This window comes from Trichechus manatus, unplaced genomic scaffold, assembly GCF_000243295.1.
Source record: "Trichechus manatus latirostris isolate Lorelei unplaced genomic scaffold, TriManLat1.0 scaffold00025, whole genome shotgun sequence".
Classification (NCBI taxonomy): Eukaryota; Metazoa; Chordata; class Mammalia; order Sirenia; family Trichechidae; genus Trichechus; species Trichechus manatus.
Window position 1 is genome coordinate 6,166,146 of NW_004443961.1, and position 21,693 is coordinate 6,187,838.

Genomic DNA, 21,693 nt, shown 5'->3' on the forward strand with positions numbered 1-21,693 from the left:
GACTTTCTGGGGCAGAGTAGAACTGCCCCATAGGATTCTCAAGGCTGTAAATCTTTAGGGAAGCACACTGCCACAGCTTTCTCCCCCGGAGAACCTGGTGGGTTCAACCGCCAACCTTTTGGTTAGCAGCCGAGCTCTTAACCACAGCGCCACCGGGGCTCCTTGGAGATCATAATAGTACCTATTAATTGAATTAATATAAAGATTAAATTAGTTAATATATGTGAAACTCTTAAAACAGTGTCTAGTTCACAATAAATCCTAAATAAATGTTAATATTTTTGTCTTAGCGTATCTAATTGCCTTGTAAGGAGGGTTGGGATCCTATATATTCGGAAAATTTTCAATTGAGTGTACCACGTTAGGCAAGTTTGGGAGCCTAACCTTTGTTTCTAACTTACCAAAAAAAAATGTGGTGGTCCAATAACCCCATTTGTTTTAGCTTAATTAACCATATTCTATCTGTCCTCCCAGTGTTCTCCAACAGAGGCAAGATTTCAAAGGCATGGTAAATGGATGTGTTTAGGTATTAAAACAATCTGAAACCGGTTATTTAAAAGAAAACTCAGCATATTAGCCCAAGTTTGCTCACTAACGTAAATATCCACCTAATCTTTCTTAGCTGAAGAAGACGTTAGAGGAAACGCTACAAGGGACCCAGCTGGGAACCCTGCAGGAAGTTAAAAAAATTGTTTAGCTCCGTTAAACATTTGGTGCAGTACAAAGTCTTAAGGACTGTGTGGTTCCTTCTGACACGTTGGAAAGCTGAGTTACAGGGCAGAAACAAGTTGTAGCAAACTAACTTATGTTACGTTCTCAGGGACCCGGAGGCACCTGCACTTCCAGTTACTCCAAATCAGGCCAAACTCTTGTCATCGGTAGCTCCTGAGAGACTCCGAATCCAGGATTCCCATTGGGGCCACCCTCGGGTCTTCCTATCTTCAAGCGAACACCTGAGCACGACCGGACGTGTTCCGCGTAGGTGCACTGAACACGAGGCAGTTGAGTTCCCCGAGGCCTACAATACAGACTTTTGCTCCACAGTTACTGGTTAAAGAGCTGGCACGTGGACACCCTCGGCCCACTCGGGATCTCCCATTGCGGTGGGTAGAAGACTGGGGTGCCACAGGGCAAAGAGAGAACCGGCACAGGGCGCGGGACAGCAAAGAGCCACCTTCTCGTCAGGCTCCGCCGGGCATCCCAAAGCCCCACCCATGGCAACGCCACGGTGACGTTCGCGCGCCGGAGGCCGCCATAGGCCCGCATCGGGGCCCAGGACGACGTGTGGCGCGTGGACTCCGTCAGGTCCGGCCCCATGGGAACCCAGTGACCAATTCCTGGTGGGGTTTTGTGCACCTGTTCCTTCCGTCCTTTCGCTCAAGTGTGTTTCCCTCTGAGAAGAAGGGGCATGCTCATCTCCAGACAGCGAGGAGATGCGCTCCAGCGAGCCTGCGCCAAGCACAACGCGGAAGACTGAGCCGACAGTGAGAAGGTGCCGTGCACCTTTAAGCTGCTGGAAGTCACGTGACTCGCTAAGCGCCGCGCCCCGCGGTCACGTGACGGCGCGCGCGCCCCCACGACGGGGGAGCCGGCCTGCGCCGTGCGCGCGCCCACCCCCTGGTCGGGCGGGTGCGGAGCGGCAGAGCGAGCGGTCCCGGGGCCCTCTGCGCTTGCGCAGCGAACAGCTGTCACCCAGTGCGGAACAAGTCTCCCAAATTTCCCAAATCTCCTGGGGACAGAGGCCACCGTCTTCCTTCTCGTCGTCCTCCGCTAGGTCACGCCTGCGTCCCTGTCCGCGCGCCAGGTAACTGCTTTCCCCGGCGGTGTGGGGTGGTGGTGGGGGAGGGGCCGGCGGTGGTCCCAGCGCAGCCCCCTCGGCGCGGGTCACAGGGGCGCGGCGCCCGGGGCGCTCAGCTTGTGCTGCCGCGATGTAATGCTGCGGCGGGAGTGCGGCGGCGGCACGGGAGGCGTAGTCGGTGACAGCCGCCCTGGCCCTCCACGGGTTCGGTCCCCGCGCCGGTCACTCTCGGGGGCGGGGGCCGGGGTCGCGCTCCTCGGGGTGGAGGCGCGTGCGGGTGGCCGGGGCATGCCGATTCCTTCCCTTGTCCTCCCCACCCGGACTGCGGCGCACTCCGGAGAGACCGGGCCTGGTGCGCACTCGGGGCCTCCCCGCCAGGGACTCACGACCCGCGAGGTGAGGCCGGGGTGCCTCTCTCGAGCACCCCACCGCAGGCGGCCGTCCCCTTCCCGACTTCATCCTTGCGGTTTTTCTCGCCTCCGGCACGGGGCCATTTCTTCCTGCAATGCTTGGAGCCCCGATGCGGCGTAGACACTGGGTGCTTAATAAATGCGAGTGGGGTTTGGGTGCGTGGGCGGGGGATGTGGAGGAGGGAGCCTGGCGGGCTGGGGCTCCGGACTGGAGCTGGGGGTTTACTTCGTGGCCCAGCCAATGAAACCTGCAGGACTCGGTTTGAATGCTTTCTGCGTGGACTTGGTACCAGTTCCTCTGTGTGCCGTGCGCGTCTGCACCGGGTTGGCTTTGGTTGTGGGCGATGCTCGGGGGAATTTAGTCACGTTCCCCCTCCCAAAGGAGAGGGAGCGAACTTTTTGAGCACTTGGTAAACTACTCCGGCGAGGCGATTTATCCAGCACTGCTTCGAAAGTATGTGTTAAAAGTTGCAGTCGGTCCAGTCTTGATTCCAGGGAAATTTTCTGGCAGGCGCGGTCCACCAAGGTTCGCCCAAACTTTGTCCTCTTTCATCCACTTGAGTTTACGGTATTTTTTTTATTTGAACCCGGAGGAATTCGGCTTCACTGCCTATGGCAGCGGTTACCAGTATTCTAATTTCCAAGTGTTGTGGCTGAAAATCAGAGACTGTAGTTCTTGAAGGTTCATTTTTACTATGTAGCCCTCGATTCTCCGTTACAACGGTTGCTCAAGTTCTCCTCCCAGTTTAAGGTGTTACGAAAAGTTTGCCCACGATCTTTACACCAACCCCACGGATTTGGAAACAATAATATTTAAATGGGAGCCTTGTTTCACTTTATTAACAGACTTTAATGGATTGGTTTTCTAAAGTTAAAAACATATACTTTAAACCTTGTACGTGTACAAATACTTAAAAAAAACCCCACTAACCGTTCTATAAGAATGAAAAAAATTAGCTGAATAGGAACTTAATTTTTAAATAGAGTTCCTTGGGTTTGAATGTTAGTTTATGGATGAAAATATGGTAAATTGAGTTCTCTTCTGGACAACTCTGAACCACCCAGGGCTACGCCAGGTATCGTTTGTGAATCCTGTTTGCTTTTCTCCTTGTTTTGTAATCGTCTGTTGACTGGCTTTTCTTCCCTAGCAAAACATTAGCGTCTTGAGGGCAGGTTCTGTGTCTTTCTTTCTTTGTCTTACTGTATTTCCAGTAACTTGCCATAGGACCCCGAGGTGCTCAAAACATCCTCTCTTTTTAATAACCCCTTTATTGAGATATAGTTTACATACCATGCAAATACATCTATTTAAAGTGTACAGTCCAGATGCACAGAATTGTGCAACCATCACCATGATCAGTTTTATCACTCCAGAAGGAAACCCAGAGCCCATTGGCAGTCTTTCCTTGTTTTCCTCCAGCCCCAGGGAACTACGAGTCTACTTGGTGTCTCAATGTTGTTCTTAGTTCCCAAGTACCCTTTCAGTCACGGTGACCTTATGTATAACAAGGAAACGTTGCCTGGCCCTGTGCTATCTTCAGTTTGAGTCTCTTGTGTCCGTCCGTCTCATTGAGGGTTTCTCTCACTTTTGCTGACCCTCTCTACTTTACCAAGCATGATGTCCTTTTCTAGGAATTGGTCTTTCCTGATGAGGTATCCAATGCAAATGAGTCAGAGTCTCGCCATCCTCCCTTCTAAGGAACATTCTGGTTGTACGTCTTCTGTTTAAATAGATACGCGTATTGTGGGCTTTTCGTATAAATAGGGTCATATAGTATGTGACCTTTTATGTCTGGCGTCTTTCATTTAGTATGTTTTCAAGATTCATTCATGTTGTAGCATGCCATCAGTACTTCATTCCTTTTTTATGCTGAATACTATTCCATTGTGCAGATTTATCACATTTTATTTATCCGTTCATCAGTTGACATTTGGGTTGTTTCCACTTTTTATTATGAATAATGCTGCTATGCACGTTCATTTACACGTTTTTGTGTGGACATATGCTTTCTTTTCTCTTGAGTATATACCTAGGAGTGGAATTTCTTGAATGAATGAATGAGCGAGCTAGGAGAGATGGTTAGTTTGTGGGATAGTTTCTCCAGGCCTTAGAGAGGCCTGCCAACCCTTCTCTGCTCCATTACCAAGCTCACTACTCCAGAGACCAGAATTCTCTGTGTGAGGCTTTGTCCTGTGGACTGTGCTATGTTTTTTTCTGGATGCCATTAAGATCATCCCTTTCTGTTAGCTTTCATACTCGCTGCCATGGAGTCAGTTAGACTCATAGCGACCCTGTAGGGCAGAGAACTGCCCTACAGGGCTTCTAAGGCTGTAGATCTTTATGGAAGCAGACTGCCACATCTTTCTTCTGTAGAGTGTCTGGTGAGTTTGAACCACCAGTGTTTTTGGTTAGCAGCCGAGCACTTCAACCAGCTTTCATGCAGTTTATGTTAATGCCGTTGATACTTATTTGTTCGTTTTATATTCATTTATTTGGGAATATAGTGATAAAACAGGTACATTCTGTGCTGTTATCACGCTAAGTGTCTAAGGCAGGTCTCAATCTTTTAAAATTTATGTTCCCTTTTGGTAAATATTAATATTTAATGCTCTCCCCCACATCTACTTCTGATATGAATTACGGGGAGGTGTGCTATAGTTAAAGTCACTGTATCTTCTTTATCCCTACCAATTTGGCAGGTTTTGTGGAGTCTATAATGTAAATATAAGGAGCCCTGGTGGCACAATGGTTAAGCGCTTGGCTGCTAACTGAAAGGTTGGCGGTTGGAACCCACCAGTTGCTCCGCAGGAGAAAGATATGGCAATCTGGTTCCATAAAATAATAAATTTAAAATACTGGTTCATTAGCTTTTTACTTCCCTATCCTCCAGAGATTCCCCTATGGCTTCCCTCCCCACCTTTTGGGAGCTGCTGGTATTCTGGAGAAGAATGCTGATCTGTTTAAATCCACACTTGTGGGGCCTAATCCTTTCCCCCACCTAAGCCGTGGGACTCATCCCTTTAAGGAACCGCCTTGCTCCCCCTTGGCCTCTCGTCATTTTTTTCCCCGAGGACTGGTCCTAACTCTCACCTCTGGCCTGTAAAGCTTTGCTCAACCAATCTCTTCCTTCCCATCAAACCCATGTCTCTCCCCTCACGTGCTCACGGTCCCTGATGGGTCATGTTCTGTGTCCTGCTCATGCTCTGCTGCCCTCTGCCTAGATTGCTGCCCCATCCCTGCTTCTTGCTCTGGCTAGTTTGCACTCATCTTTCAGGGAGCTCGGCTCACTTGTCTCCTCTTCAAGTTACTGTTGGGTGCCTTCAAGTTGTTTCCCACTCATAGCGACCCCGTATGACAGGGTAGAACTGCCCCAGCGGGTTTCCTAGACAGAGCCACTGGGTGGGTTCGAACCACCAACCCTTCAGTTAGCAGTCGAGCGCTTCACCGTCGCACCACCAGGGCTCCTTCCACTTCAGGTTAGTCTTCCCTGAATCCTGCACACTTGCCCCAGCAGCAGTCTGTCATCTCCTTTATGTGCCCTTAATTGTGTATCTCTTCCCTCCCTACTCCCATGTATGCATACGTAAAGGTCCACACCAAAGTACTAACGGGTTACTTCTGAGTGATGGACTTGCAGGTAATTTGCCTGCTTTGTGCTTTCTGAATTTTCTGCTATGAGTCAGTGTTACCTTTGTGAGCAGGGGAAAAAAAGGTTAATGAGAATATACATTTGTTAGAAAATCTGGAAAAGAGGAGAATATAGAGGAAAAAGAAAAATCATCAGTAATGGCTATTTTCATTTTGACGAATTTCCTTCTAACCTTTCTTGTTTTAATAACCTAGATGAGATTTTCGTGTAGTTTCAGCGTCAAGGTCTTACACCGTTTTGATTCTTTTTCATAGCACTAGGAAACTTGGAGAAGGATGAGGATGCTTATTTCCAGAGATGGAATTTCTGGTATTGAAATGAAGCTGATGGTGAGGGAATAGAATCTAGCATCTGAGAGTGAGCATGTGCTGAATATCCCGTTTCCGCTTTTTCCCTGAGAAACATCTCGATTAGTGCGTTTGTATGTCTAATAGTACCGAGTTTTCCCTTGCACAGTTGCTTGTTGTTTGCTGTTTGTCTCCTTTTACTGGCTGACTTGTTCTGCCTAGTAGTGGATGAATTTCTTCATTAGATGTTTAAATGCCTCCTACATGCCATGCACTGCTTTAGATGCCTAGCAGACTACAGTGAACAAGATAGACAAGTTCCCTTCCATGGTGGAGTCATTCTACACAAATCGATGAAAGGTGATTAAGAGTGAATGTTTTGTTACACTGTTGCTTTATACTTTTAAATATACAGTGGCTTCAGTTACTGTGGTATTTCTGAATTACGGCTTCACAGAATGTTTAAAATTTATGGTAGATTTTTCTTAATTTGTATTTATTATGTATGAACTGTGAGTGCATATTTAAAGAGCAGAATAATGTGTCATCAAAGCCCTACTGCTGATGACCTCCTTTTTTTTTTTTTTCTTTTTAATATATCTCCATCGAATTCCAGGTCATAATTTGGCATCTCTGCTTGTTAACTGTAACAGATCTCTGAGCCTCCCTCTCTACTCTGCTCCTCTGGGTTTCTCTTGCATCTCATCCCTTCTTTGCTCACTCGGGTTATCCCTGACACCTCATGATTCCTCAGCCCCGAAATCCAAACTGTCTCTGACCCTGGTCACTTCTGCTTCCAAAATCTATATTGGCTCCGCCCACTTCTCGTCTGTTTCAGTCCGTCATCCCAGTCCAAGCCACCACGCATTTCTCCTGGACCATCACTGTAACCCTGCTCTTCCTGTGTCCACCCACCGCTGCCTCCCTCCCTCTTCTCTACCTGAGGACCTTTAAAATGCAAATCGGATCATTCTCATTGCCCTCTGGACAGCTACAATTCCTGCATGATCTCTTTCTCTCCCAAGCACTTCCCCAGACTTTCCCTTCCATAGCATATAGAGCAGATTATGATTGTGTGCTTATGTGATAATTTGATCCTTTGCCCCTAAACTGTAAGGATTCTGTTGTTGTTGGGTGCTGTGGAGTCAATTCTGACTCGTAGCGACCCTATAGGATAGAGTAGAACTGCCCCGTAGGGTGTCCTAGGCTGAAATCTTTATGGGAGCAGATGGCCAGGTCTTTTCTCCTGCCGAGGCGCTGGGCGAGTTTGAACCGGCAACTTTTAGGTTAGCAGCTGAGCACTTAAGCCCTGAACCACCAGGGCTCCTTGTAAGGATTCTATAAATGTTGTTGATCACTGTTGTATCACTAGCACCACAGTGTAGGCACTCAATAGTCATTTGTACAAATTAATGACTTCTACTTATATGAAAAGATTAAGGAAATTTAATTAATCCAGGACACACACACACACACACACACACACACACACACACACACACACAAACAAAACTGAAGCAAAAATTTCATAAAACAATACTTTACCACCTGTTCTGTACTCTGACATTTTCTATTTTGTTTTAGATCACATATTATAAAAACACTGATCAAACCCACTAAACTGGGTAGATCTCTGCTTCAGAACACCGCTGCTCTAAGGCAGTATGGGGACAGTGCTTACAGTGCACCAGCCCCTCCCCCCTTCTTTGCAACACAATGACAAGTGCAAGTATACCTGGATCTACCCCCCACCCCCATGGAAGAAAATGACTATTGCTGAAAGATAGTCCCAGGTAGAGGTTCCGGTCTGGTCTAAGGTCGTTCCCCAGCCGAGCGTTACTAAGGTCAGGTGAGAAAAATCTAACCCTGACTCTCCCTTAGGAGACTCTTCCTTAGGTAGGAACCTTGCAGCTTTCTCTGGGCCACTCTGAACTCTAATACCAGGATTCTTCCACCCTACGTTGGCTGAGCTCGTTCAGGTATGTGGTCAGTCACTGAGTTTTTAGGCTGACCGCTCCTCAGTTTTGTTTTCCCAATTTGTGAGAAACCAAACAAAATGGTAAAAATGATAACAGAGCTCAAGGCAAACCAGTAAGTGTGAATGTGTGAATTACAGAGCCAGGCTAAATAAGGGTACCATTCACCAAATCACTAGGGCTGTGGTTCTCATACCATGTCACTTCCCAGAAAGAACCCCTGCGAGGCTTGGTGCTGTTTGGCTCCACCATGAAATACTGATATTTTTCTAATCTGTTTTGCTAACTAAATATTGCATATAACCTAAGCGCCTAACAAAAGAGCTCTTTTAACTGAGCACTATGTAGTGGTATTCAGAACTTGGAAGAAGATTTAAAAACACTGGAAAATTTCAAGCCTTCCATATTTAACGAAAAAAAGCAACATATAGAAGTGTATGCATAGTAGGATCCCAGTTGTGCTGAACATGTTTATAAATGTGTATATATTTAGAAAAAATACACCAGAGCGTTAACTTTTATCGATCTTGGTGGTGGGTTTACCGGTAATTTTTATTTTCCGTTATTAGGTATTGTTCATTAAAACCTTTTTGGTGACCTATTTTGCAACAGAATGCAGGTACAGCCCCCATCGCCCTTCAGTCACATCAGAGCCTCACAGGATGAGTTATTTTTTGGTTTTTCAGAAGCCGCCAGTAGCTTCCAGTGTCATTTGTTAGGATATCAGTGATTTTTATTATATTGTTTTTTATGTTATATATTTAAAAGGCAGTTTCTTTTACTGTGACTTTGCAGTAGAAGATGCATATGCACTTTTTTTTTTTAGTTCTGCTGTTGTATATAGTCTCTGCTTCTTGTGATGAAAAATGGTTTTTGCCAGTGAAAATTATTGCATTTATAATCATAAAGACTCAGATAAAAAAACAAATTTCGTATCCATTAACCTATGTATTTGCAAATAGGAAAAATGGCACTTCTATTAAAACTTGGTGACAGAGCCCAGGTTTCTAGTGGTTGTGCTTTGAGGACCGCTGGCCAGGTGTGACATCTGTCCTGCCATCATGACAAGCACTTCTGGACTGCATGGTGGCCCATGTTTCTGCTCCTAGCTTGTTTTCCAGCCTTTCTTTTCATTCTCATGCTGTAATAAGTGCTCCGTCTCTCCTTGCCCTGCTCAAGCATGCTCACAATGTATGTTCACTTACGGTTGCTCAGAGCTCGAGTATTTGGAAAGCCTTATCATCTGGCATGAGTTGAAGGGGCAGGAGAGGGTTTTGGGTGAATTAAGGGGTGTTTAGATGGTGATAGCCTTTTTCTGTTAAATATTTGGAAAATGGATGAAATTGAAGGAAACATACCCGTTGCTGTCGAGTCGATTCCAATGCATAGTGACCCTATGGGACATAGTAGAACTGCACCATAGGGTTTCCAAGGAGTGGATGGTGGATTTGAACTGCTGACCTTTTGGTTAGCAGCTGAGGTCTTAACCACTGTCCCACCAAGGCACAGTGATAGTTTAAATGTGTAATCAGCAGTAAGTTTTCCTGAGATTTCTGTTTGAAATTCTTTAGTGATTTAACACTCAAGTCTTAGTAGATTATATTAAAAATTCTGAAAATGTATTTGATAACTGTATAAAGCAGCTATCATTCCTAATAGTGACTTGCTATTTATCGGAAAAGGAATGGGAAAACTTCTTTTTTTATGGTTCTGATTTTTTTAATCGAAAGATTTAACAAATGATCTGAGACTGTAGAAGATGCTGTTATAGGGATGGCTTGTGCATGTTTAGGAAAGGAGGGGGCACAGGGCACTGGCCTGGGTTTGATAATCACTACCATGATGGAAGAGCGTCGTATCCTTTGTTTCTTTTGACGGGTATAATAGATGTCTGTTACAGCAGACGCTGAGCGCTTGGATTTCAGCAAGGTATTTGATAATGTTTCTCATGACATTCTTATGAAGGAGGACTTTGATAGGTTAATGGTAAAAAGCAGGCAGATTTATAACTAGGTGAGTAACTGTATTCAAGGGTGTTGATGTCTGTTGGAATAATCATTTGAAAGAGTGAAAGAAACATCTTTTAGTGCTGTGTAAAGATAACAAGGAAAATGGGAAGATCTTTGAAGTTAGAGAATTGTCAAAGCGAGGCTGGCTGCGTGGATTGGGCCTTTTGAGGTGTGCATGGAGGGGCAGCATTTTTAGGGGACTTTGTAGTCCTCATTTTCTGCTTGGCAGGTTCAGAAGTTGGAATTTTTCCACTGGATCTGGAGTGCACCAGGTACTGGGGGACTGATGTCCTCAGTGTCACACACTGTCATCACAAGAAGTACTGGGACCCATGTCCAAAGAACATGTGCCTCCTCTTCAATCCTTGTGTGTCTTGGTCCCAGACAGCCAGAAGTACTGGGACCCATGTCCAAAGCACATGTGCCTCCTCTTCAATCCTTGTGTGTCTTGGTCCCAGACAGCCAGAAGTACTGGGACCCATGTCCAAAGCACATGTGCCTCCTCTTCAATCCTTGTGTGTCTTGGTCCCAGACAGCCAGTTCTTTCCCTCTGGTCTCCTCATGTGAGTTTGTGACAGGCAGGTCCCAGCAGATGGAGATGGATGGGGAGTGCTGAGTCACCTGCACAGGAGCTGTAGCAGCTGCTGGGCTCTTCCAGGCCCTCCAGAGTACACACCTTTGCTCCTCAGAACAGCTTTTCCTGCCAGTGTGTTTTCTCCAGTTGAACGAGGTGCCAGAAGCAGACATATTCCTTCAGTTTGGTTCCTCCTTTATCTATGTATTTTAACTTGTTTTGTCACCAGACAGTTGCTTCAATTCTAATCCCGAGGACATATCTTGGTCTCTGGTTGAACACTGGTGTCTTGTTGTTTCTGTTCCATTTTCCGAGTCCATCAGGGGCTTACCACAGCCACAGGCATCCCCCTGAGTGGGTGGCTGATGGTATAGACTTTTTTGATAGGTCGCTCAAAAACCCATTTTGTGTTTATCTGTTTAACTTTCAAAAGAAACCCTCCCTGGGAAGTTTGGGCACTATAGTGCAGCCCCTCAGTACAGGCCCTGTGACATTCAGACAGCTCTCATTCTCGGTAAGAATCTGGCCCTGAAGTTGGTGAATTCATTTTTTCTTTCTTTAACAATTTTATTTATTTTTGACTTGGCAATACATATACCCGAAAACCAAACCCGTTGCTGTTGAGTGGATTCCGACTCTTAGCGACCCAGTAGGACAGAGTAGAACTGCCCCACAGGGTTTCCAAGGCTGTAAGTCTTTACGGAAGCCGACTGCCACATCTTTCTCCCGCAGAGCAGCTATTGGGGTTGAACTGCTCACCTTTGGGATGGCAGCAGAGTACTTAACCACCGGACTGCTAGGGCTGTTTGCACCACCATATAAAAGATAGAAAATTCAGATGATATTAAAAGAGTTTATCAGTTGCTGTTGAGTTGATTCTGACTCACAGTGACCCCATGTGCGTCAGAGTAGAAGTAGATCGCCAGGCCTTTATTTTGAGGCACTCCTGGGTAGAGTTGAACCTCCAACCTTTTTTTTACCTTCGATCTTTTGGTTAGCAGCCGAGTGTGTTAGCTGTTTGCATCACCCAGGGAAGGAGAAAAAGTACAGAATATATTCTTATCTTTGGTCTTCAGACAGCCAGTTCCCTCCCTCTGGTCAAACTGTTAAACAGTTTCTTTTATACCTTTCCAGAGATACTCTATATAAGCGTAGGTATGTGTATGTATGTATGTTTTTACATAAATGGTAGTATCTATATTTACTGTTGTGAATATTTTTTCATTTAACAGTGTCACTTGGAGATGATTTTTAAAATATTAGTATGTGTACAATACCCTCTTTTTAAAATGATTGTACGGCATTTCTTTGTATGCGTGTATCATAATTTATTTGACCAGTGCAATATTGAAAGTCGTTTAGGCGGATTCTATTTCTAAACAGTGGTCTTTCTATTTATGTACCATTACTTCAGTGTTTTAGTTGTAGCTTTATGTTTTCACAGTTTTTTCCTGGGCTCTTGTTTATTTTTCCTCATTAAGTTTGACTTTAGGAGTAATATGTCTAGTGCCGAAAACCTATTGATACTTTTATGAGGAATGTGTTTGATTTATTGATTAACTTATTTAAGATGTTGCGTTTTTCTGCCCAAGAATATGGTATATCTTATGTTTAAGGTATCTTTACATGAATCTTGTGCATTTCTTAAATTTATTCCTTTAATATTCTTAAAATAATTTAATTTTTCTTAAAAATAGTATCATACTTGTAGAAAAGTTATAATTACAGTGCAGAGAACTTTTATTTCACCGAAAAATGTGAGAGTAACTTGCCTTCATGCCCTATCACCCTCGATACTTAGTGAGTGTTTCCAACTAAAGGCATTTTCCTACATAACCACAGTTGTTGTAGTTGTTGGGTGCCCTCGAGTCGATTCCAACACGGGGACCCCATGTGACAGAGTAGAACTGCCCTGTAGGGTTTTCTAGGCTGTACAGCCATCAAAATCAGGAAATTAACACTGGCCCATTGCTATCATCCCATCCTTAGACCCTTCACGTTTTGCCATTTGCTATGGGACTCCCATATGAAGAAGAATGCGCATCAGAATTGGAGGAAGACTCGTTAACAACCTGCGTTTATGCAGATGACACAACCTTGCTTGCTGAAAGTGAAGAGGACTTGAAGCATTTACTGATGAAGATCAAAGACCACAGCATTCAGTATGAATTACACTTCAACATAATGAAAACAGAAATCCTCAAAACTGACCAATAAGCAACATCATGATAAATGGAGAGAAGACTGAAGTTGTCAAGGATTTCATTTTACTTGGATCCAAAATCAGTACCCGTGGAAGCAGCAGTCAAGAAATCAACGACACATTGCACTGGCAGATCTGCTGCAAAAGACCTCTTTAAAGTTTTAAAAGCAAACATGTCACCTTGAAGACAGGTGCGCCTGACCCAGTCCAAGGTGTTTTCAATCCCCTCATATGCATGCAAAAGCTGGACGATGAATAAGGAAGACTGAAGGAGAATTGACGCCTTTGAATTATGGTGTTGGTGAAGAATATTGAATATACCATGGACTGCCAGAGGAGTGAACAAAAGTCTTGGAAGAAGTAGAGCCAGAATGCTCGTAAGAAGCAAGGATGGCGAGACTTCATCCTCACATACTTTGGACATGTTAACAGGAGGGACTAGTCCCTGGAGAAATGACATCATGCTTGGTAAATTGGAGGGTCAGTGAAAAAGAAGACCCTCAATGAGGTGGATTGACACAGTGGCTGCAACAATGGGCCCAAGTATAACAACGATCATGAGGATGGCGCAGGACTGGGCAGGGTTTCCTTCTGTTGTATATAGGGTTGCTATGAGTCGGAGCCGACTCAATAGCACGTAACAACAACATGGGAGTCCCTGGGTGGTTCAAATGGTTTAAGTGCTTAACTACTAGCCAAAAAGGTTGGCTGTCCAAACCCATCCAGGATGGCTTGGAAGACAGGTCTGGTGATCTTCTTTCAAAAGGCCACAGCCCTAAAAACCCTATGGAGCAGTTCTACTCTGCACCTATGGCTTCGCTGTGAGTTGGAATTGACTGGAAGGCAACTAACAAACTGCAACATAGTAAAGGTCTTTGTATCAAAAATATCCAGTCCAGAAGGACACACTGCATTTTCTTTTTCAGTCTCTTTAGTACCCTTCAGTCTCAAACAATTCCTCAGGCTTTTTTGATTTCCATGGTCTTGACGCTTTTGAAGATTACAGGCGAGTTGCTTTGTAGACTATTCCTTCATTTTGGTTTGTGTGATGTTTCCTCATGATTAGATTCATGAAGCATCTTTGGCAGGAATATCACAGAGGTGATGCTAGGTTCTTTTCTTTGCGTCCGGTCAGGTCGCGCACAATTTCATTTTGTCCTGTTACTGGTAATGTTTACTTTGATAGCTTGATTGAGGCAGAATTATCTATGCTTCTCTTTTCTAAAGTTACTCTTTTTTCTTTTGAAAAACTATATAAATATCCGGTTCCCAATCAGGCTTTCAATTTATTGATTAACTTATTTTTGTCAGTTTGGGCTAAAGGTTTCCTGTGTCATTCAGTGAGTTATCGTACATTAATATTGTTATTTGCATTGATGTTCAAATTGTCGTAGGCTTGGCCCATGGGAACCCGCCCGAGTGGGTTCTTTGTACTTTTGACATGGCCTATTCTCAGAGCACTTCCTTCCTTTCTGGCACAGTGGGTTATCAAGGCTCAGCTTGAACTTTCTCAACCCCAGATATTTAGAAACCAAGATCTAAGTGCTTATTGCCATTGGGATGTCTTTGTTCCCAGGCCTTCTCAATGTACAGAGCTAGAACATATGTGTATGTTCATATGTACATTTATTTATATGTGTGTTTGTTTACTCATACATACACACTCACAAACAATTATATAACAAATATCCTAATCTTGAACAATTCTTGTATTCCTGGAATAAACTGTTCATAATTTATTATTTTAATGTACTTCTGAATTTTGCTTACTCATTCAAAAAATAATTTTCATCAATACTTATAAATAAAATTGGTCTGTATTTTTCTTGAGCCTTTTGTTAAGTTTTATTATCCATTTAAGCTTTGCTTGCTTCTTAAGAAAGGATTTCTAAGCTGACCTTTTTTATTTCCTCCTGTGTTCTAGAACAGCTTAAATAACATTGGATTTTGTTTCTTAAAAATTTAGAATTCCCCTGAGAACCCGTCTGGGCTTGGTGCTGCAACTTATTCTTCATTTTGTGGACTTTGGTTTGTTTATCTGTGGCAGCTGGGAAGCCTAGCAAAGTGTCAGCTATGTTTGGGGCCTGGGTCTGGGCCCGGGTCAGTTGATTGATTGCATCTACTTGCTCTCTGACCTTAAGGAGGTGATTTCCATTGCTGAGCCTCAGTTTCATCATCTCTCAAATGGGAATAATCACATCTGGCTAACCTCTCAGGGGAACTTTTAAAAATGTCAATGAAGCATGTTAAAGCACAATTAAGAGCCAAGCAAATGCAAGATTTTTTAAAGGCTCATTTAAATAAGATTGTTAGTATTCAACGAGTTGTCAGTGAGGATAGCTCTCAGGATTATACTGTTAATGGAGTTTGTGCAGATGGTCGGTGCCTCCACGAAAGACCAGCAAAAGGGGAAAGACAGCAAATGGAAACGTTTGTCTTGCTATTAACAACAAAGCAAAATTATGAAGCCAGTCAACAGAACGTGGCCTAGGTAGAGTTTTTGGGTTTTCCATGGATACTGATGAAGGTTGGTCTTGTATTTATTAAAACTCTTACTTTATAATGAGGGGCCCTGGTGGCGCAGTGGTTAAGAGCTTCGCTGCTAACCAAACCTTCAGCAGCAGTTCGAATCCACCAGTCGTTACTTGGAAACCCTACGTATGGGGGCAGTTTTACTCTGTCCTATGACAGGTTTCTCTCAAGCTTGGTGTTTTGAACAGTTACCAAAACGTACAAATCGACATACTTCTTTAAAATAGTGTTTGTCACATTCATTAATAATGACACAACAAGGACCATCACACTGTGTCTGGTAATAGTATGCAACCCCAGCCCCCACCTCCCTTTTATTTTTTTGCAGTATAGCTGATATCTTGTAGGGTGGTCCTGTATGTTTGTGTGATTGTGACTCTTTGGAATAAATTCAGAGTGTACACCTTAAATTGCCTTTAAATGTTTTGAAACCATTTCAAAGTTTAGGTGTCATTTTTATGTTTGAAATGAAGCACAAGTAATTTATATGGCTGCCCATGAGTTCATTCTGGTAGGCCTACTTAGCCTAAACCCAAATCCACTGCCATCCTCCAGTTGATTCTGACTCATAGCAAGTCTGTGGGACAGAGTAGAACTGCCCTATAGGGGTTCAAGACTGTAATGTTTATGGAAGCAGTCTGCCACATCTTTCTCCCACTCAGCGCCTGGAGGGGTGGTACCCCCTACCTTTTGGTTAGCAGCGGAGCTCTTAACCACCGTGCCTCTAGGGCTCCTTCCCTAAGAAGCCTAGTGATCTCAAATGTAAAAGTGACGTGGGTTTCATGGTGGAGCGGGTGGAAGCGACTCTGATGGGGGTTTCCGCCCTGGTGCGGAGCCGGCCCCAGGGAGTGCACGGGCATGTGAGCACGGCCATCCGGAAGTCGCCTAGGGTCCGGCTGCCGGGCGGGGAGCTGAGCCAGCCCTGTGTCTGAGCCCGGACCCGCGGCTGAGCCCGGCTAGGCGCCCTGCGCCCACGGTCGACTGGCGGCGATGATGGCGCCTGCGCAGACGCGGCAGCAGGTGCCGAGCGCCCGGCGCCGCAGGATCTAGGAGACTCTAGTAGCCCTGGCCGTGCGGGAAAGCGCTTCCCCTTTCAGTAGGCCTCCCGGAAGACCATCCAACCCCAGATGACTTTTAGTAATCATGTGAGATGCAACTTTTGGAAACTGTCAAAATCCCTTTCTTTGGTTGCCTTGTGTACTCTTATCAATCGTAAAAACAGGAAATTTAGAAAGTGAATCCGGTTTCTAAATTTATGTTCATATGAAAACAATCTCTTTTTCTATTCAAGCAATGATAAAATGGCATTGATAACATACTTTTTTGGTCTTGTGTCGCCAGATTTTATTGTGGCTTTGTACTTTTCCTAAGAATTGGAATTAATGGAAAATTAAGGGTTTTTTTTTTTTTTTTGAGAAACCTACATTTACTGTTCAGAATTTCTCTCACTTAACCCTTCTCCATAAGGTCACGGATTTCATATAATCAGATACAAGTTTGCATGTTTTTAAGATGACTTTTGCACTTTTCATAACTTTTAAAGCATCTGTGTTCCACGTTTAGAAGTTTGTATTTATATGTGGATAAGAACTTACTTTAGGCTTCAAATGTAAAATAATAACGTTGGAAGGAGAGTCCAGCAGTCAAGAAAATATTGGTCATTTCTTGTGGGTATTTTCTATTCTTAAAAAATGAACCTAATGTTAAGATGATGTCTTCCCTAACTTGGGATCATTGTCTATCAGGTACTTTTCTATTTCAGTGTTACAGTAAAGTATTATCTATATTACTTCAGCTTTTTTCCAAACCTGCTACCTTCTTAAAAGAGGATTTCACAGTGTGACTGCACTTAGACTTACTGTGTTTTTTTTCCTGTCTTTTGACTGTCTTCTCTGTGCCTTTAGCAGATTTAATTGCAAGATCTGATGTGACATTTTTCCTGCATTGCAGTGTGAGAAATTGTTTTTATGAAATACTGTAAACCACTTCCTAAAGAAACAAATTGCTTATTTAGAATTACTGCTGTTTGTAAATTTTCAGCCTGTCCTTATCCCCTTTCCACCTGCCATAAATGACACATTTATGTCAACATTTCCTCCCAGACTAAAGTCGGAGTACATAGGGAGAAAAGAATTTTATCCCAGTGTACAAATGAGTTTTTACATAAATTACTTTTTTATATATAATTTATTTTATTTTTGTTGTCGTTGAGACTATAGACAGCAGAACATACACCAGTTCAACAATTTCTACCTGTGTAATTCAGTGACACTGATTAAATTTGAGTTGTGCAACCATTTTTACCCTCCTTTTCTGAGGTGTTCCTTCTCCATTCACATAAACTCACTGCCCCCTAAATTTCCTATCTAATCTTGCAGCTGTCTGTTTGATGCCATATAGACTGATACTGAAAGAGCACAATGCTGAAGACACACATTCTTTGCTAGTTAAGCTAAACTATTGCTTAGTTTTAAGAAGACGTCAGGGGATGTTTGTGGTTTAAGGTTTAAAGGTTATCTCAGGGCGATAGTTTCAGGGGTCCATCTAGCCTCAAGGTTCCAGGAAATCTGGATTCCATGAGAATTTGAAATTTTGTTTTGCATATTTTCCCTTTTATCAGGATTCTTCTATGGAATCTTTGATCAGAATGTTCAGTAGTGGTAGCTGGACGTCGTCCAGTTCTTTTGGTCTTAGGGCAAAGGTGGCAGTTGTTCATGGAGGCACAAATTACCTTTTAATGATGAAGTCATTGTTGATGTAATAGTGTATGATTATTTAAAGTTAAAATTATTTTACCAAAGGAGCCACACTTGATTGCTCATTTAATCTGTAAATATATAGGCATTTATAGTTGTGCTATTGGTTATAGAATAGCACAAGACTAAGGGGAGGAGACCTAAGCAAGTTATTTCCATTTTAAGGGCTTGAATGTGTTTCTGGGAGTAGTTTTAGTTTGTTCATTTTCACTGCTGTATAATATTCAACTCGGTGGGTATACTATGATTTATTTATTGATTGTCCTGTAGATTGACATTCGAACTGTTTTTGAGTTTTTAGCTGTTACAGAAATGCTGCTGTGAACATTACTATGCATATCCACTGCTGAATATATGCTAGAGTTTCTCTAGACCCTAAAACAGGCTTTCTGACCCTTGGCTCTATTGACATTTTGGGTCAGATAATTCTCTGTGAGGGACCATCCTGTGCATTGTTAGATGTTTAGGAGCATCCCTCGTCTCTTCCCACTAGATGCCAGTAGCATTGTTCCGGTTGTGAGAAACAATATCTTTGGGCATTGCCAGTGTTCCCAGGGGGGGCAGAATTACTCCAGTTGAGAACTGAGACATTCGGGCCATGGGTCCTAAGCTTTCTGGTCTCAGGATCCATCTTAGTTTTCTAAGGCTGTGGTAACAAAGTACCACAAATTTGGTGTCTTATGTATAGTTGGAAAAGCAGTATTTTAATAACCTTTCCTTATAATTGAAGATTTTTTTTAATATTCTACTGCCTTACTTTTCCAGTGCTGCTGTAACAAATACTGCCAAGTGGTGGCTTTAAAGAACAGAAGTTTATTTTCTCACAGTTCTGGAGGCTAAAATTCCACATCAAGGTCTTGGCCTTTTAAATTTCTTCCTTGTCAGTAGCCCAGGGTTTCCTTGCTTCCTTGACTTGTAGAGGACCCTCATATGGTGTCTGCCTTCCCCAGTATATGCACGTCTTTCTCTGTAGCCATGTTACTCCTTACATAACTGAGAAGTGATTAGGATTAGGATCCCCCCTACATTGGTATGACCTCAAGTGACTGACTGACTGCATTACATTAATAACATTGTATTACAGCCACAGTTATGGGCTAGTTTTTCAATACGTGTTTTGGGGGGACACGTTTCAATCTATAACGTACTCCAACTCAACAGGTGGTAGTTTCTTAAATGTTTTTAATCATATCAAACAATTTTGTGTACTCAGTCACATTGAAATCCACTGATTTATTTTGCACTTTGTTTGTTTGTTTGTTTGTTTTTGTTAAACCTATCTTGTAACATTACATATTGGTTCACTGAGTTATACAGATTTTTCAAATGTTGACATATATCATTATACAAGATGTAAAAAAAAAAAAAAAACCTGCAGATTTGTTATCACTGCTGATTTCATCGGAAAAGTCTTAAGTATTGGGAAGTTGCCACACTCACAGTGGTAAATCCGATTTTTCCAACATTCTAATCTTTGCTCAGGGGCTTGAATTTTATCATTGGCAACAAAGATAGTCAGTTGCTTTCCTTGAAGTGGCAGGCTCACTTCATTCATTTTGAGAAAATATCTGCCAGATACCCAGCTCTGAATAGACAGAGTTTATCTGAGAGCCACTCTTTTATTTTTAAATTTAAATAATTTTTAAATAATTTTTAAATTCGCCATTTTCCTGTTTGATTTGTAGAAATTCTTTGTATGTTCTGAATGCTAATCCTTTGTCAGTTATATGTTGCAACAAACATTTCCTGGTTTGTGGCCTGTCTTTTGAAGTGCCACGGCTCTTAATTTTAACGTAATTTTGTATCTTAGATTTCTAGTTTGTGTTTTTAGCGTGGTATTTAAGAAATTCTATTTTAGACTGGAAGCCCTGTTGGCACAGTGGTTAAGAGCTCAGCTGCTAAGCAAAAGGTCAGCAGTTTGAAACCACCAGCTGCTCCTTGGAAACCCTGTGGGGCAGTTCTACTGTGTCCTGTAGGGTCACTGTGAGTCTGAATCGACTTGACAGCACCAGGTTTGGTTTTTGGTTTATTCTAGACTGAGGCTTTAAAAGTAGTCTCGTGTGTTTTCGTCTAAAAATTGTAAGATTTTGACTTTAAACCCTTAATGCACCTGAAATTGATTTCTGGGTATGGTGTATGGTAGGCATTTTCGTTTTCCCTCTATTCATGATTAATTCATCCAGCACTATTTATTGTGATTAACAATGTCATCTCTGACATATATCAGGTTTCTGTATTTGCGTGAGGTTTTGTTTTGGGAGGCTGCTTGAGTTGGAATGGACTTCATGGCAATGGGTTTTTCCTGTTTCACCTATCATTTAGTCTATCCCTTTATCAATAATAAAAGATCCATAGATGACACAGTTTGTGCTCAACTACTAACCTAAAGGTTGGCGGTTTGAACCTACCTAGGAGCACTGCAGAAGAAAGGTCTGGCAATCTGCTTCCTTAAAGATCACAGCCAAGAAAACCCTACAGAGCAATTCTGCTCTGTAACATTACTGCATATTAGTGCTCCTAGGCTTGATACCCGGTAGGGCAAGTCCTACTACTTCATTCTCCAGAAGCGTGTTGACTGTCTGTGTCTTTGCTGTCCCATGTAACTCTAAAATTGGCTTGTTGAGTTTCTGAAGAAATCTGTTAGGTTTGCTTTGACCGTATAGATTAATTAGGGGGGAGGGGATTGACATTTTATCAAACTCGATTCTGCCTTTCCACACACATGGTGTGTCTTATTTATTTTGGTTTCCTTGAACTATTTTGTCCTGGTTTTTAGTATTTTCCATATAGGACTTACACATCTTAAAATTTATTCTAGAAACCTACCATTTTTGTTGCTATTAAAGTGGAAACAATTTAGTTTTTACCTGTTTGTTGCTGGTGTATAGATCTTATTTTTTAAGTAATTTTTTGTGTTGATCCTATTTCTAACTACTGCCCCTCTGCCCAAGAATCCTTATGGGTTTTTATGTAGGCCAGTGCCTGATCTTTGAATAATGACTTCAGTGACCTTTTTTTTTTTTTTCTTTCTTTTTTATTTTTATTACTGTACTTCAGGTGAAGGCTTACAGAACAAATAGTTTCTTATGAAACAGTAGTACATATATCGTTTTATGACATTGGTTAACAACCCCACAACATGTCAATGCTCTCCCTTCTCGACCTTGGAGGACTTTTTTTTTTTGGTGAAAATATACATAGCCAATTTCAAAAATTTCTACATGCACAGTTCAGTGACATCGACTACGCTCTTCCAGTTGTGCTGCTATTCTCACTTTAGATGAAGGCTTACAGAACAAAATAGTTTTTCATTTAACAGTTAGTACACATGTTGCCCTATGACAATGGTTAACAACCTCACAACACATCAATACTATCTGTACTCGACCTTGGGTTCCCTATCACCAGCTTCCCTGTCCCCTTCTGCCTTCTGGCCCTTGTCCCTGGACTGCTGTGCCTCATTAGTCCCATTTGGTTTTATGGGGCTGTCCACTCCCC

At 42.9% G+C, this 21,693-nt stretch overlaps 1 protein-coding gene across 3 annotated transcripts in view; it reads left to right on the top strand.

Moving 5' to 3' along the window:
* Positions 1–1,666: 1,666 nt before the first annotated feature.
* KDM4C (lysine demethylase 4C) overlaps positions 1,667–21,693 on the top strand; it is a 392,853-nt gene continuing 372,826 nt past the window's right edge. For 2 of the 3 annotated variants that reach the window (XR_002823590.1, XM_012554717.2), the window contains exon 1: positions 1,691–1,804. The gene's annotated coding sequence lies outside the window, so the exon portion shown is untranslated. Of the gene's footprint in view, positions 1,805–21,693 lie in introns of all 3 variants that reach the window. The other variant, XM_023728605.1, reaches the window with a different exon arrangement.